This window comes from Choloepus didactylus, chromosome 12 (genome assembly GCF_015220235.1).
Source record: "Choloepus didactylus isolate mChoDid1 chromosome 12, mChoDid1.pri, whole genome shotgun sequence".
Lineage (NCBI taxonomy): Eukaryota > Metazoa > Chordata > Mammalia > Pilosa > Megalonychidae > Choloepus > Choloepus didactylus.
In genome coordinates, this window is record NC_051318.1 from 15,876,323 (window position 1) to 15,891,817 (window position 15,495).

At 39.0% G+C, this 15,495-nt stretch overlaps 1 protein-coding gene across 1 annotated transcript in view; it reads left to right on the forward strand.

Annotated features, from left to right (window-relative positions):
• Positions 1–4,376: 4,376 nt before the first annotated feature.
• The window catches only part of SACS (sacsin molecular chaperone), a 97,819-nt gene continuing 86,700 nt past the window's right edge, over positions 4,377–15,495 (forward strand). The window contains exon 1 of the mRNA XM_037799809.1: positions 4,377–4,459. The gene's annotated coding sequence lies outside the window, so the exon portion shown is untranslated. The remainder of the gene's footprint in view (positions 4,460–15,495) is intronic.

The window sequence follows — 15,495 nt, forward strand, 5'->3', positions numbered from 1 at the left end:
CTATGTGGGCAGTGGCTGGGGAGAAGAGCTTATAGTGCATGTGAACTGAACACTCACAGAGCTACACATAAACACGTGCAAATTGTCGCCACAGTAGACAGGCATATAATGTGCAGTGCTCATGAAGTTATTTGAACTTTAAACTCTGCATCAGTAAACTACTTCTGCCTAACCAGCATTTCACTGGGCACCGTTGGCAGTGTGAGTGTGAGGGCAAAATGGTGTAATCTTTCTGAAAACAATATTTATCAACCTAAAAGTCCAACAATAGAGGATTGCTTGAATACATTATGGTACAACAGTAAGAAGGACTAATAAGCAGTTATTAAAAAGTACACTTTCAAAGAATGAAAGAGGAAAATGTTTTCACTATAATGTTAAATGGGAAAAAAGGGATACTAAACTGTGTAATCTACCTAATCTATCACCTGTCTATTATCTATCTGTATATTTCATCACCTACCTATCATTCATCTATCTATCTATCTATCTATCCATCTATCCATCCTTTATCTCAAAAGTTAAGAATATTAAAAGTAGTTATTTTGGACAGGATTATGGATACATTTTTGGTATTTTCAAAAATCAACACATGTTGCTTTTGCAGTCAGCATAAAACAGTAACTGTTATGTAAGAAAAAAAAACTCTAGATTTTGTCATTTAATTGCAAAAGATAGCAACAGATTCACGAAAGGGCAAGACCTAGGGATTTTATAATGGACTGCCCTTTGTGTTCATAGACCCCAGGCTGAGCTGTGCACCTGACCCACCTGCCTGCAGTTTGAGAAACCACCTTGGATGATTAAAGTATGGGTTTAAGAGCCAGCAGTGTAGCATTTGGAGCCATGGAGGCAGGGGGTGAAGACAGCCTGCATCTGGTGGTGGCAATAATGATGCCGAAGGAAAGAGAGGATTTAGGGGAAGTGGAGGGGCTCCCCTAGGCAGTGGGACCGTGATGTGGGGGCTATAACTACAGTGCATTTCTCCTAGGGGCTCTGTGGTCCAGAGAACAAGTTTCCATAATCACCCAAGCAGCAGTATCTGTGACCAAATATGTCTTCTTGCTCCATTGCTGAGTGACTCAGGCACCTTGTCACAGTCAGAAGGAGCCCCCATCCAGCTTCGAAAGCAGAGAAATAGGAATGTCTTAGTAAAGGGTTTCTCTTAAAGAGGCTGCTGAAGACAGAATTACAATACAAAACTTCCTAAATATTTACTTTCTAAGTCTCTTTCCCCAGATGTTCACTATTCTCTCCCGTTCTCCCTCCTGGGTCTCCAGCTGCACAGATCTTAGTCTCTTCAGTGTCCCTCACTCTTGCAGCTTTTCCAGCTAGGTCAGAACCTTATGCAGCAGGATCTCTCTCTTCTCTCAGCTTCTGGTCAGTGCACCCCAAACATTTGTATGTTAAGTAAAACAAAATGATCTTTCTTGGGACCCACTTTCCTTGGAAAGGGGTAGTATGGGGAACTATAAATTCTTATGACTTATGAATTTTGCCCCTAGGAGACTCTAAGAGTTTACAGTTATGGGTGGATGGCCAGGCTAGGTGAGCAAGAGACAATATTCATTTTTTTTAAAAAATATAATTATATTGAGATATATTTACACACCATATAATCCATCCAAAGTACACAATCAATGGCTTACAGTATCATCACATTCTGGATATTCATTTTATAATCACTAGTGCTTGGTTGAGTGTCAGATACATAGTCGGTGCTCAATCGATACAGGCTTAATCAATTTGATGACAGGTTGAGGAAGCTCTGGAGCGAGGAGGCTCACCCCCATAGGGGCACACCACCAAGGGTGAGCCTGCTGGAGGCCACCCCACACTACGGTGAGGATCAGAAAAAGAGGTTTACTCAAGAACTTCGTTTCACCTTGGTAGAAACTTGTTGCTGTAGAGTGATTGTGCTAGAACAAGACATTTCCTTACTGTGTACTAGAAAATTATTGTAATATATATATGGCTCCGTGAGGCTAGGATGCAAAGGTTTGACATTTGATGTGTCTTGTGTGGAGAGGCAGGTGACTTGGACTCCAGCATCTGCTTCTGAAGTTTGTGCTGACATTCTGGGCTGGCTTTGGTCTCCCCCCAGAGAGATCTTTTGAGCCTTTTCAGGTCTGGGGTTGGCTGAGTAGAGTTAGGTATTTTCCCTAGGAGTAAGGCAACCTGGAGCTTCCAAGCTTCTAAGTGGTCCTAGATAAACTAAATTCTAGATTCATATTGATAAGATAGGCAATTGCCTTGGGGGAGTGTAAGGAAGAGTTTGGTATCCCCAAGGCAGGTAGCTGGTATGTGGGAGAAGAGATGCTGTTTTTGTAGACTTTATTGGTGTTGAAAGCAAGAAAATAGAGTTTGATTTTATTTATTGTCACAATCTGTTTACTATTAAATTAATAGTAACAATGAAAATTTAGAACACTTTACAACTATATAGCAGTTCACAATTTACAAGGCCTTTTGAGTGAATGCTTTTTATAAAATTAATAGACCTTAATTTTTAGAGCTGTTTTAGGTTTATAGAAAAATTGAGCAGAAAATACAGAGTTCCTATACACCCTTTTTCCTCTACTCATCACCCCCAGTTTCTTCTATTATTAATATTTTGCATTGGTGTCATACCTTTTTTACAATTGATGAACCAGCACTGATCCATTATTATTAACAAGAGTCCATAGTTTACAGTTGGGTTTGTTCACTCTTTGTGTTGTATGGTTCTATGGGTTTTGACAAAACCTTAGTGTCAAGAATCCATCATTACAGTGTCATACAGAAGTTTCACCGTCCTAAAAATGCCCTCTGCTTCATTTATTATCCCTCCCTCTCTCTGAACCCCTGTCTCTATTGTTTTGCCTTTTCCAGAATGTCATATAACTGGAATCATTAGGGGTTGAATCATGTCCCCAACAAAAGGCATGTTCAGGTCCCAACCCCTGGTCTTGTGGGTGGGAACCCATTTGTAAACAGCACCTTTGAAGATGTTATTAGTTAAGGTGCCCAAACTGAATGAGGGTGGGCCTTCATCCAATAAGGCTGAAGTCCTTATAAACAAAGGAATTTGAACATGGAAGTAAGTGGCAGCCACCTTGAGCAGCCAGAAGCTGGAAGTCAATGGAACCATGAAAAGAAAATAGAAGAAGCCACCATATGCATTGCTACGTGACAGAAAAACCAAGGACCAAAGATGGCAGCCAGCCAGCCCCAGAATGCCCCAGTCTTGGGGAGAAAGCGTTGCTTTACTGACACCTTGATGTTGGACTGCTCCTAGCCTCGAATCTGGGGTCCAAAAAATTCCCATTGTTTAAGGCAACCCACTGTATGGCATTTGTTTTAGCAGGTTGGAAACGAAAACAACTGGCTTCTTTCATTTAGCAACATGCCTTTAAGGGTCCTCCATGTCTTTTTGTGACTTGACAGATTATTTTTATTGCCAAATAGTATTTCATTGTATGGATGTATCACAGTTTGTTTATTCATTCACCTTTTGAAAGACATCTTGGTTGCTTCCAATTTCTGGCAATTATGAGTAAAGCTTCTATAAACATTCATGTGCAGATTTTCGTATGGACATAGTTTTTAACTCATTTGGCTAAATACGTAAGAGCATGATTACCAGATCATATGGTAAAGCTGTTTATTTTTGTAAAAACTACCAAACTGTCTTCCAAAGTGACTATGCCATTTTTTAATGAGAATTCCTTTTGCTTCATATCCTTACCAACATTTGGTGCTTAGTTTTTTTAAAAAAAATTATTTTAGACATTCTTTTAGGTACGTAGTGGTATCCCCTGTTGTTTTAATTTGCAATTAGCTGATGACGTGATGTGATGTTGAGAATGTTTTTCTTTCTTCCTTTCTCTCTCTGTCTCTCCTTTCTTCCTTTTTTTTTTTTTTTTTAACTTGGGACTCTCATGCCCAGATCCAAATAAAATAGCACTTTGCAAACTATACAACACTGCCATACAAACATAACATGCTATGGCATTTTATCAATGAGTCAGTTGCTGATATTACTGAATTTATTGTTAGATTATAGGATTTCCAAATTGGAGAATCCTGATCAAAACTCTTCATTTCGAGGAGGTGAATGAGATCAAGCCAATGACTTGTCTAAGGTCACACAGCAAGTATTTAAGTGTCAGCTCTTTGTTACCCACGTATACCTCCTAAAAATTAATCTCTGTAATTTGAAGAGAATAAAACACACACTTGCTGTTAGTTTTCACCACCGCACTGAGCAACAATACTGCGTTTTGCAGCATTATGGAAACCTGAGGGCGGTGGCTGTCCTGTCTCTTTAAAAAGAAAACACTGGGCTGGCTGGGTAGGGGGAGCTCCTGACTCTGCTGCATTGAATCGGCTTGCAGCTTGCACCCAGAGCGCTGCGGTAACCGTCACGCTGGGACCTGCTGAAAACAAAGGCAGAGAGGGATCGCGAAGCTAACAACGGGTGAGTATTTCAGGATCCACCTACATTAAAAAACGAGAAGAGTAGATGAAGCAGCTTATGGCGAAAGGACCGGGCAGCGAGGTTTCTGGGCCATTTGGTGCTCTGGGAGCTGCTCTGAAATCAGGTCGGCGAATGGTTGCAGCTGTTTGCGGGAGGCTGTCCGGGTTTGCTTAAGTCCTCCGCCGGCCTTAGCGGGTAGGGGATCTTCTTCAGCTTGTCGTGCCGCTGCGAGTAACGAGTTCCTTTGAAAATGTACATTTTGGGCTGGCTGCCTGCAGGAGCTGGGGTGAGGCGCCAGCCGCAGTGTTACTAGAGAGATTCTTGTGCTCAAGCCGTCCAGGGTGAGGGCTTTGTCATTTATGTCCATCTTTGATTGCCGTGACGGTCACCACGGTCACGATGGGTCCAAAGACTGTGATACTGGGGGTGGGTTCATGAGCCCTTTTTGAATAACAGAGTGGGATTCTCAAAGCAGCTTATAGTTGAAGTTATAGTGATTGCCTTCATTTTAAACAGCATGACCCTAAATGATCCCCTATATTATAGTTATGAAGTAAAATTTGGGAATCAGGTTTTAAATTAAAAACTGGTAGTAATTTGATTTTATTCTCAGTGATCACTAAATTCTTGGAAAGGGTTTTCCCATCTCAGCCACAAAACATCTCCCTCCCTTTTACTTGTTTCTTAAAACAAGGTTAATACCGAAATGGGTGCTTTTTTTTTTTTAACTTGTCAGTTGTTTTGGCTTTAATTTTATCCTTTTTACCTCTGCAAATGGATGCAATCCTGTTCAATTTAAGGAAGAATGCTCATTCCATTTTTTTTCTCTCCTACAGGCTGGACTGAAGTTATATTGAAGTAAAGCTAGTTCTCCAGTGCAGATAAAAGTAATTTACATTTAATTCCATTTTATTTGGCTTTTTCAAATTAAACTTTCCACTTTGTTTATTCAAGCTACTTATTGATAACCAAATATACAAGTCAAGGTGTGGTTACCATGCTCCAATATTTTTACTTATGAATAACCAGCTTTCATTTCCTAATTTTGTGCATGTCTTTACTTCGTGCTGTGAACAAAGGAAACCCAGTTCCTTTTCCCCTTTCCTCCTTGTCAGTCCCCTACAACTTTTCTTAATTAATTTATTAATTAAATAATTAACTAAAATTTTATTTTCCAAACACTCCCCCTCTCCGCTCCCCTCATCCCCTGATAACCTTTGAGCTACTGTCTATCTTCGTGAATTTATTCTGGTCATCTCTTATAAGTGGTATCATACAATATTGTCCTTATGTGACTCGCTTATTTCACTTGCCCTTCTTTTCTTTACCTCCCCTAGCTAGATAGCTGGCCTTTTTTTTCACCTCTCTCTCTGAATGAAGCTCTTTTAGTCTCCCTTTCAAAGAAACCAAGCTCGAGTTTCCATATTCCCGTATCTTCCTCGAACCCTGCTTGGTTTATAAGATCTTTTCTGTGATAAATAATGGTGTTTTCTAATCTTCACATAGCAGGTCGGAAAGCTTAATTACAGCTTACATCAGTAGCAGCTTGTGCATTGGTGTTCTACACTGGATTTGATCTCTGAAGCTTTGGGTTCAAATTTCAGCTCTTTCATAGCCTTGCTCTGCACCCACTGAAAGTTCACTTAATTTCTGTGAGCCTCAGTCCCTTCCTATGTCGGAAGATGATGGCAATCATTATTCAATTGTCTTGGGATTTATTTGAGATAATGTGTGGAAAGGCACTTAGCATGATACTCGCACAATGTTGATGTTAAGTGTTTGATCGTCTTCCTATTCAGTCCATCCATCTACCTATCCACCCATCTGTGGTGAAACAGGCTAAAGTGGGTTAACATACCATTTCCCTAAAGGAATATACATTTTGAAGTGACTTTTTTCGAGTACATCATAATCAGTTATGATCAGTATAAAAATATATATTCAATACTGCTATGGGCTAAACACCATGCTCTGTTGCTCTGGGAGTGTTCCGTGGGAGGTAGAACAGTCAATTCCTTTTTACTGTTCCTACTAAATTCTTTTAAATAGCAAGAGATGACATTGACTGTGCCATGGATCCACATGAGGACTGTTCAGTGTGATGGATGTAAAGGATGCCAAATTGGAAATCGGAACAATTCCCATTGCTATTCAGAGCTGTGACAACTTGGGTGGCAATTTGCTCTTTGTAATGCCAATTTTGCTATTATTTTAATTGCTATTTTATGTGTCTTTCTCCTTGCCTTTTCTTTCCTTGAGTCCTACAATTTGCACATGTGTCAATTTAGAAGCAAGTGATAGAGCTGCTACATCAGTACCCGTGGGGGAGCAGAGGGAAGGTGGAGAAGGCATCGAATTGGGTATAAGGGGGTTTGTGTCGAGCTCTGCTTTGGTTTTTCTTGGTGCTAACTGGAAAGCCATTTAACCTCATCTCTAAGATGAGGGGTATAGAGTAGATAATCTTTAAATTTCCTTTAAGTTCTAGGTGCATGATTCTCTTTGAAATATATTGAGTTTAAAACAAGTATTTGACCAAATAAAATGTTTTCACATATGTTGTCTTTTGATGCTCACAGTAGCCTTACGAAACTGACAATCCCATTTTGTAGATTATAAATCATAAGATTGAGAAAGTAGAACCCCAAGGGTTTCTTATTTATAAAAAAAAAAAAAAAAAAATGGGTTGACTAGATGATGTCTAACTGCTTCTCTTGCTGAAATCAGTGACTTCTCAGATTGCAAATCCCTAGCTCTAGTCTTAGTGTCCCCCTCATGGCATGTAGAATTTATGGTGAGAGGAAGTCTAAAATGCCACATCGGTTCTCTGTTTTGCGAGGAGTGGTCTATGGTCCATTTCTAGCAGCGTTTAATCCAGACAAATTCATTCTAAATATTCTGTTCTGACTTATACCATGAATCTCTCATCTGGTCCAGAAAATATGGGCCCTGAAGGCCACATATCCTTTTCACGTGTTCTGTAACTATACATTTTTAAATAAGTCAGTCACCCTAATATTGCATATGTAATCATTTAAATTTGACAGACCTCCTTATTTCATGAAAGTATTAATTGCTAGAGAATTAACTAAGTGTCTGGAATTTGTAGACAGTTTTACAAAGGTCTAGGCTTTTTCCATGTTTTTAATGCAATGATAAAGTTAGCAGTGGAAAAAAAATATCTTAGTAGGGTTACTAGATAAAATACAGGATATATTGAATGAGACATACTAAATTTTTTGTTGTTGTTTATCTGAAATTCAAACTTAGCTGGGTGTATTCCTATTTGCTAAATATGGCAGCCCTATATAAATAGACTAATTGAATAATAGCTATTTTTGAGCTTGAGGATATTAATTTGTTGCCTTCAAGCTTAAAATATAATTTAAATCTTTATTGGTTTTCCATCAATTATGCCAAACAGTCCATTAGTTTAATTTATTAACTTTTTTTGTTTCTTCAGTGTGTAAGCCAAGTGGCTACCTTAAGAAAATTCCAAATATAGGGAAAGTATCCATGTCCAGCTCATCTTCGTATTCCCCAGAAACCCTGCTATTGAATGAATACAAAAACCAAGATTTTAAATATATTTATTTGGAAACTGATAGACATGGTTTTGAACCCTGGATGTACAGCATGCGTATTCTGCTACTAACCTCTCGGAGCCTCAGACTTAAAATGAGTCTGATAATAGTTGATAATTTCTTCCTCAGAGATTACATGGCAGTTCTGTAAAGCCTCTGGCATGCCCATGGCAAGCTCTGGAAACAGAAGTTACTTTTTAAATGAGTGAATGAATGTTGCTTTATTTTCCCTTCAAAAAGCCATACAATAATAATATTAGTTGCATGGTATCAAATGAGATATATTTTAATCATATAATAGGTTTTTAATGTTATATTATTTTTAACAGCTTTATTGAGATATAATTCACATACCATAAAATTCACCTGTATGTTTTGTTATTTTTATAAAACACTTTACCTTTGACAAAAAATTGAAATTTTAAAGGTCAGCCTGAGCCTCTCAGGAGCTTCTATTCAAATGTCAGCACCCCCTGCACCCCCGGCCCTGCCTCCCAGGGTTGGCTGTACTAGTTTCCAGGGTGAAATCTGAGGTTGGATCAGCTTGATTCATGATATGCTATAAATGTATATTTGTATTTTGATTACTTAGAAATTGTTCAAGATGACTAAATTATGCACTTTTAATTAAATACCTTCTGTTTGCATGGTCCAAATCAGACAGTAGGGGAGCCCAAGAGGAAAAAGACATTCTTGCACAGCATTCAGTAAAATAGTTGTGTAAGACTTGTATAAGATGTAAGGATTTAGAACACTGGAGGAGTAATTTATGTATATTTCTTATTAAATTTGAAACACAGTATCTTACTTAACTTGTAAATTTTACATAGAAATCTTTAAATATATATAGATAGTCACACACATATATCCCTACACACATACACACACATCCGAGAAGTAGCACTTACCTTTAGCTTTACCTTTTGGTGCTTTATAAAGTACCTTTTATGTAAAAACTCTATTGCAGAGATGCATATTTGAGGTCAAATAATGGCTGTAGTGACCTTTTCTATAATACGTTGCACCAACACAGTTCTGTCATTAATAATATCTGCAATGCCTACTGTCTTAAATTTTTATCTATCGATTTACAGGTTGAATTCATCGGACGTTTCCCTTTTGCAAAGGTTCCTTTTTAAACCAATTTAATTTTTGCTGACTCACATTTTATTCTGACATTAAGGAGCCATGATGATTATTCCTCCACCTGAGGCTTTCAGTGGGACTGAATTCTATATTTAGCTCCTTGTTTTTCTGATGTTGGGGACTTTCAAGGGCAAGTTTTCACCATATCCCAGAGGATCTGGCTGCATGTGAATTTGTTGAGTCAAACATGATAAAAAATAATGTTGATTTTTTTTTTTTTTTTTTTACTTCTCATTTTAGACAAACGTGCACCCAATTGTCAGGAGATTTCTAAGGGCGAGTCTGCCTCTATTCTTTGCTAAATGGGTTAAGAGCACGTTTCTATGGAAACAGAAGCCTTTCTGATACAGTAAGCTGCAGAGGGCTGCTGCTGTGAACTTTTCCAGGGAAAGGGGGCAGAAGTAGTCCAAAACGTTTCCCTCCTCCAGGACATGGACCCCTGCTTCCCGCCCCCATGAGGAGGGTGTCTTACTAGTTCTAAGTCTATGCGGAAAGGAGGTGGTTCTTGGGAACTTAGCAGACACCAAAACTAGAAGGAATATCACAGTGGAGGATGACGTAAAGGGGTAGCTCCTGCTCCTGATTTTGTGATCTCATCACTCCTTTCCATTTCCTTGGGTGACAGACGGATGTCTGAATGGCCCACGGCCTCTGGCTCACTCTGCTCACTTTCCCACACTCTTCTCCCAGATTCCCTCTTCCAAAGGTGGCTTGTGGCAAAGGGAACATTATCAGTTATTTGTACAGAGGTTGTGATTTAAGCCAAGAGTCTCCAGGGCTGTTTCTGTCTCAGGCAGTACAACTCAAAGAAACATTCCCATCGGTGAGGGAGTAGGGCTAGACATGGTTCTTTCCCTGCTCCTTAAATGAGATTATGGAGCGTGCCAAATCCACCTACTGTGGGTAAAGCCCAGGTTGCCAAAACGGGATGTTTTTGTTGGAAGGCAAAGAGGTCACTGAATTGATGTGCTGTGCTTATATTAGCCCTGGGCAGCAACTTTGGGTTTCAGAGCCAAATTAACTGATTCTACAGCTGGAAAGGATGGAGCCATAACTGCTATGTCCAAGCTGGTTCCCTAACAGCAGTTGGAAAGCATCTATTATTTTGGCCTCAGATGCAGTATAGGAGGATATGAATCAGGGGGCAGAGAAAATTGTGAGTATGTCTCATGTTACTCCATAGGTTAAAGAATGTCATAGGAGCAAAAACAGTGGCACCCAATGTTGGCCCAAACTGGCTGCAGTTTGCTAAGTACTTTTCTACACAGTTCAGCTGGGTCTTTATGGTGATCCATAGGTGGGTAGGAACAGCTAACCCTATTTTATAGATGAGAAAATTTGGTCACAGAGAGATTCTGTGACTCTCAAGGTCATGGTGAGTTGAAGATCCAAGACTCCTCCAGGTCTCCCTGATGCCACACTATCCCCAAAATAATACGGTAGAAATGAAATAGTTTTCTTTCCCTTTGCGGTTGGTATGGGAGAGTAGGAAATAATATCTGTGTACCTATGTTTGTGTCAGGTGGTCAGTATCAGGGACTAAGCTTATAGCTGGGAGTCCAAGGATGTGAATGTAAGTCCAAGTATGGGATGTTGCTTGACATTTCTGTATACCAGTTTCCTTATATGTGTGATGGAATGAACAATTTCCTACCATATCACCAGGCTGTTAAGAGAATGAAATAAGGTAATATCTATGAGATGCACTTATACAAATTAAAATGCCATATCTCGATGAGGTAATCTTATTATGCTGCATTTTAATTTTACCAATAATACTTCAACTGTATGCAAAATTTAGGATATATTAATTTTTCTTGGCCATGTCAGTGAACTACATAAACACAATGATCATGAAAGCAGTAAAAAAATACCATGATTAATTTGATTGTCATATGATACATGATTAATTTGATTGTCTCATTGAGGACCTGTTATAGATTGCAATGGGTAGTTCAAATGTTCACATTTCTTAATTTTGAAATTGCATTAGACTGCTCTTCAGTCACATTAGATGCAATAAAAAGGCCTCTAGCTCTTATCTTTCATGTAATACCATTGTTAAGGATTTATAAAAATAGATGATGGATACATTGAAGCATTTAAAAATGGATGCATTATCAGAGTATTAAATATATAATTATCCTATATGATATTAAGCATTTAACCAGTAAAGAACAAAATACATTTCTGTAATTTAAAATAATAAAACTGAAATAGAAGTAAATATATTTTAATTATAAGCAGAGACATTCTTTGCAGGTATGTTCACATAACCGCATATTTGGAGGATTAAATATGACACACTAAGAAATGAATATTTGTTGGAGATAAGAAAGGGGAGTGTGTGTGTATGTGTGTGTATATGTGAAGTCATGAATTGGGAATCAAAAAAGAACATTTTAATATTTCTTTTGCATATATATAAATCTTGGAATAGTACAAAGTTATCATGAGAATAAATAAAATGATATATAACAGATGCTTTGTGACTATAAATGTGCTCCACAAATTTCATTATTATATGAGGAACAGTCTGATTTTTTGGAGAAAATCTGCTGAACTGGGGGTCCAAAGCCTATGTTGCCAAGGGTCACTTGCTTTAGTGTGACTTTGCAGGGCTCAGTGCACCAAGAGATACTGTAACCTGTGCACACTCTTCTGACACGCTGTGACCGCTGGGACCACAGAGCTAGATGTGACATCCCACAGAACGGCCCCAGGGACTTGTGTCACCTACTCCCTTCTTTTCTATGACTTTATGACCTGGGTACATCATTAATCTCTTTAAGTTTTCCTCTCTTAATTCGTCAAATGAGAAAACTAACTGCTCCACGGCCCTCCTTGTTGTCTTGAGGATCAAATGAGAGAACGTATTTAACTATAAAATACTATCCAAAAGGAAGTTAACATTATTTAAATACTATATGCAGAATACAATGCTAATTATAGAGTTCTTATCAGAACTCGGTGGGTCTTGAAGACTAGGGAACCCTTTTGAATGCCTGGGAGATGAGTTCTAGGGGAGCCTTTCACAGGTGCAGGATGCATGTGCACGGCGGGTGGGAGACCGTAATTAGGGTGCAGGGAAGGAGGAGGTGCTATAAATGGGAGGCAAATAAAAAGATCGTGTTGTGAGAAAGCAACTCCTTTTGCCAATCTCTTCTCTCTTTGTTTCAGTTCGCCATCCTTCTCCCCTTTTAAAAAACTATTATGTAGACTTTATGATGCCATCTGTACCTAATTCATAATTAACAGTTATTATGATAGTAAATGCAAGATATTAAAGACACTATTTCAAACAAAGATGTCATCATAAAGTCTCCATCGTATCATAAATCTGTTTTCAATTTTATATCATGTATGAAATGCAATTTGTGTACAAATTCAATTTTCAAGATTTTTTAATGAAAATATTCTGCATACAAAAGAGTGATAAATCTGAGCCTTCTGCCCACTTTTAGGTTGTTGCTTTTTTATTTTCAAGAATTCTTTATATATTCAGGATACCTTCATCAGTTATCTTCGTGGCAAATATGTGCTTCTGATTTATGCAGCTTATCTCAGATGAACAAAAATTGTCAATTTTCATGTAGTTTATCATTCTTTTCCTTTGTGATTAGTGCTTTCTTTTTGTTGTTGAAGGACTTCATCTCCATCCTGAGGTCATAAAGACATTGTGTTGTATTTTTTTCTAGTTTTAGAGTTTGATTTTCTTACTTACATTTTTAATCATCTGGAATTGGTATTTGTGTGCAGTGTGAAGTACAAATACAATTTTATTCTATTGCCATATAGATAATGATTTATCCCAGATACATATTTTGAATGGTCCCACTTTCCTCACTGAACTCTACTAATACCTCTGTCATATGTTAAGTTCCTGTTAATGCGCAGACCTGTTTCTGAGTTTTTTACACCATTAGATTGTTCCTGTGTCAATACCACGCTAACTTAATCACTGCAGTTTTACAGTAAAGGCTTGTTATCTAGTAAAGCAAGTCTTTCCTCTTGCTGTTCTTAAGGAATGTCTTTGGTTATTCTTGAATAGTTTTCTCTGATCTTCCTCTAATGTTTCCATGAGGCAAAGGATCATGAACAGGTAATCTGTGCAGACTGAGGCTAGAGTTCCAAAGTCTTGCTTCAAGTTATGCAGTCTCTTTGAATCTCATATTTTATCATAAAGAGTCCTGCAAAACCTGCATTTGTTCTACAACACATTCGTATTTATGGCTATACTTAACTAACATTTTAATTCACAAAAATTCATTTAGAAGATATATTTTGATTAATTCCTTTTCTCTGAATCATTGATGAGTTTAAAAATATATTTATACTTGTCTGGAATCATGGAATTTTAGAAGTGGCAATAATTTAGAACACTTACTCCAAGTCCCTTGTTTTACAGATAAGGAAGTAGATCCCAATCCTCCTCTTTATAGATAATCTCTGTTTTACTTTCCTAGCTGCTAAATCAAATACCATAGATTGGGTTGGTTTAAAAACAGGCATGTATTGGCTTGTGGTTTCGGAGGCTGGAAGGCTGCTTGCTCCTAACTTGGGGGTCCTTGGCTCTTCCATCACATGGCAACGCACATGGTGATGTCTTCTTTCTCCCGGGTGCTGTTGACTTCCAGGCTCCAGCTCCTCCTGTGCCTTCTCTCCTTTGCTTCCAGGGCTTCAGCCATATCGGATTAAGGGCACCCTCATTCAGTGTTGGCACACCTTAAAAAATAATAACCAAGGGCCTGTTTACAAGTGGGTTCAATCCCGCAGGACCATCAGAGGTGGGGCCTGAACATGCCTTTTCTGGGGGACATGGTTCAGTCCTCAATAGTTCGCCCTCTGGACACCAAGGAGATGTGTTCTTCCCACATGCAAATTACATTCGTTCCATTGCAACATCCCAAAGCCTTAAGTCATTTCAGTAACAATGCTAAGTACCAAGTCTCACCAAAATCACTTATGGGTATGGCCTGTCTTGGGGCAAAATTCCTCTGTTGGATGGACCTGTGAAACCTAGTAAACAAATTACCTGCTTCTAAAATACAATAGTGGGTCAGGAATAGGATAAAAATTCCCATTCCAGGAGGGAGAAAGTGGCCAAGAAAACAAGAGTCATGGGTCCCAAACACCCTGACACCCAGCAGGGCAACTCCAGTACATCTCAGGGTCTGAGAACTGTCTGTGGCCTGATGCATCGTCCTCTGGGCCTGATGAGGCTGCAGCCCCACCCTTTACAAGTGCTTGTGCAGTAGCCATGCTCTCCCCCAAAACGCCCACCATCTCCGAGCATTGGGGTGACAGTACTCTCCCTGAACAACAGAGCACGGGGTCCATCTCCTCCAAGAGCCAGGGCAGGTGGCTGGCATCCTCCAAGTGCAGGGGTGGGCCTGCCTTTTCCACACGTGTGGGTGAGCCCACTCTCTTGGCCCAAGGAGAACTTTTCGGTGCAGACCTTTGCTTCCATGGTTCTGCTCTGGATGTCATTCTTCCTTCAGTTCTTCCCTTCTCGTCCCCTTTAGTCTAGGCTGACTGTAGTTCTGCTCATACAAATTTTGCAAAAACCTTGTCAGCTTTATGTGTAATTACAGGGAGTCCAACCATCAAACATTAGAATTTTTAAAATTTCCTTTCCAGATAACTGCTTTCCAATCTTGACTTCCACTGAAATGTTAGACTGCATCCATTTTAGCAAAGGTTGTTCAGTTAAACCCTCACAGAGGCCTGGCCTCTGGGGTCTCACATCCCAAAAGCTGATAGAGCCACTTATGAATTTTCAAAATCGTCAATTTCTGTTTCCTTTGTGCTTACCCCTTTCCTCATGCATGTTACTTTAAGTTACAAGGAGAAACCAGGCGGCCCCTGCCACACTTAGCTTGGAAATCTCCTCAGCTAAATATCCAAGTTCATTGCTTATAAATTCTACCTTCCATCCAACAACAGAACACAGTTTCGTCAAGTTCTCTGCCACTTTATAATAAGGATAACCCATCTTCCAGTTTCCAGTAACACATTCATCATTTCCTTCTATGGCCTCATTGGAAATAATTTTAACGTCCATATTTCTACGGATAGTCTCTACAAAGCAATCTGTGTCTTTCCTCTCAAGTACCTTATAATTCTTTCAGCCTCTACCCATTATCCAATTCCAAAGCTGCTTCTACATTTTTAGGTATTCATAATAGCAGCACCCCAGTTTCTGGTACCAAAAGCTATTTTAGTTTCCTAGCTACTAAAATAAAAACCACACAATGGGTTGGCTTCATAACAGGAATTCATTGGCTTGAGGTTTCAGAGGCTAGAAGG